Genomic DNA, 2,500 nt, shown 5'->3' on the forward strand with positions numbered 1-2,500 from the left:
TAGAAATCAGAGAACTCAATGAGCCCGTCCTCCGATTTCCTCCATCTCCACTAGCCTCCTCTGTGACACACACACACACACACACACACGCAGTGCCGCTGCTATGTCCTCCTCTCACTCAGCAGTGTGCTGTACTTGTAGTGATAAATAAAAGAGCAGTGCGGTCTTCTTCATATTCATGTTGTATTCATGGCCGGGCCTAAACAGAGCAAAGGGAGAGAACAATACAGGGTCACAGCACTGCCTCTGGCCCCACCACTCACTGCCATTGTTGGAGACTCCATTTTGACTCCATTATTCATCATTTTCACAGGAAAATATCTATTTAATGTTTAATTCAGCGGCTTCACTTTCACAGGGAAATGTTTGTTAAATGTTTAATTCAAGGGACTTTGCTTGCAGAGGGAAATATTTGTCGAGCAATTGATTTAAGGGCCCGCAGGGCCGATTGGATTATCAAAGTACAGTCTTCTAAGACCCGGCTTTTCTCTGAGAACTCTGTAGGAAGACGCTGCCTTTCCCAGTTAGTTAAGTGGTTTGTACACTTCATAGAAGATCAGAAGTGTCTGTGTCGTTTGCTTTCAATGCTTCCAAGTGTACAATTAATACAGGAAAACAAACATTTGAAGGAAAGCAAACATTTGTTTTTCTCCATTTGTCACTTTTCATTTGCGTTGCTTTAATAATTGTGTTGAATAATGGGATGTTTCATGGCGCTATGTTTGGTTTTCTCATGATGGCTCAGACAAGCAGGAAGCAGGAAGCAGATGCCGGCTGTATCACCTCTGGGCCAGACGCATCCCAGAGTGCTTTGCTGGTGAGATGCACGCTTTTAACACATGCGTCTGACGGGCTGCATCTGGGGAGGCTCATTGGGATGACGCCTTTACGTAATTAGCAGCAAATTAACACTCAATTAGGCATCCCGTGTTGAGAGGGGGGGGAGAGATGGTGCTAATGTGTCTTCAGAGGCCAGTGAAATCACATCAGAGACTCCGACAACACCTTGTCTACCGAGCAAACACACCTCACTTAGATACGCACTCACATATCATGGCTTTTTGGACCAGTTTGGTTGTCATATGAAATTGCTAAGATTATGTGATTATGCTGATGCGACAGCATGTCAGACATTCTAGTTATGCAACGTGTACTAGAAGCTGCTGACTGTACAGTTTAGTGTGGCAGTAAAAAGCTTGTGGTGTAAATGATCCAGGTTGAAGCTCAGTTTGATAAAGGGACCCAATATTAATGAAGGCAGAGGCTAGGCTGGAATACATTTTTTTTCCAGTTTTCTTCTGTCAACCAATCCATCACAGAAGTGTGAAGTGAGTCACAATGCTTTTGTTTCTCCGGAGAGCAGCACAGTTGGGAAAGAGAGTTCTCTCTCAAAAAAAAGTGTTGTTGAAGTTCACCGTCGCATTGTTCCCCCAATCCATCTTTGATTGCTTCGCAGCTGTGCGGTTGTCATGTCTTTTAGAGGGCAAACACAAAGGCACACTGCCTCATTTGTCGAAGCGGCACCCTTGTTGTCACTCATCCGTAAATACTTTTCTCATACTTCTTCTTTTTTTTCTCATTTCACTTGCAAGTTATCTTCTGTTTCATCTTCTTGTTGCTACACCTGCTGTTCTCCCAAGCCCATCCCCAGCGCTGTGGCTTAGGGGGAAGAAATGTGTATCCTGGACTCATTTATAAACCCTGGACTCATTTATATAAACCCTGGACTCATTTATAAACCCTGGACTCATCTATAAACCCTGGACTCATCTATAAACCCTGGACTCATTTATAAACCCTGGACTCATTTATAAAACATTTACTGTCTCTCGTTAGGGCCGGGGAAAGTACAGCTCGCTTTTGGTATTGAGTTAATATTCCATCTTTATTTTGTCCTCACAGTACAGTACATTAAGCGACTACCAAGCACGCACACTCACACTCCGTCACACACGTACGCATGCACATACGCACGCACACACACACACACACACAACCTTGCCCACTCGTAGTCACATTGACACACACGTACAGGCCTCTGTTTTGGGCTGGGCTCTTAATTTCATTAACAGCGTTCTGCACACCAAACTTCATTATGCCACCCTTCTGTCCCGGTGCGGCCAAGCATGCAGCCTAACGTGCGGAACAAATCTCTCTCCCCCCCTTCCCTCCCTCTAACCTCCCACTTCCCTCCCCCCTCCCCCTTCTCCTGCCAACAATTACGTTGGGGATGTGATCCACCTGCATCCGCCACTCCCAGTGTCGTGACTCTTGTGGTATGGCTGCTTCATCATTAGTCACGATCATAGTACTCCACGATGATTAACAATGCTGATTCTCCCTGTTTAATGGGGAGCATTTGACTTTCCCCACATTTTAGATGGACTTTGATCATCTAAATATGGCAAATAGGATGTCAGTAGATAAGACACTCTATGTAATGCTTCAAATTTCCCTCTGCTGGTGTTATTTGAAGCCGACAGGTGGCTGTAGCCAAACA

General features: G+C 45.0%; 1 protein-coding gene across 1 annotated transcript in view; it reads left to right on the plus strand.

Annotated features, from left to right (window-relative positions):
* il1rapl1a (interleukin 1 receptor accessory protein-like 1a) overlaps positions 1-2,500 on the plus strand; it is a gene marked incomplete at both ends in the record, with an annotated part of 193,596 nt that overhangs the window by 112,231 nt on the left and 78,865 nt on the right. The window lies entirely within an intron of this gene.

The sequence above is a fragment of the Nansenia antarctica genome (assembly GCF_963989245.1).
Source record: "Nansenia antarctica genome assembly, chromosome: 7".
NCBI classification, from domain to species: Eukaryota; Metazoa; Chordata; class Actinopteri; order Argentiniformes; family Microstomatidae; genus Nansenia; species Nansenia antarctica.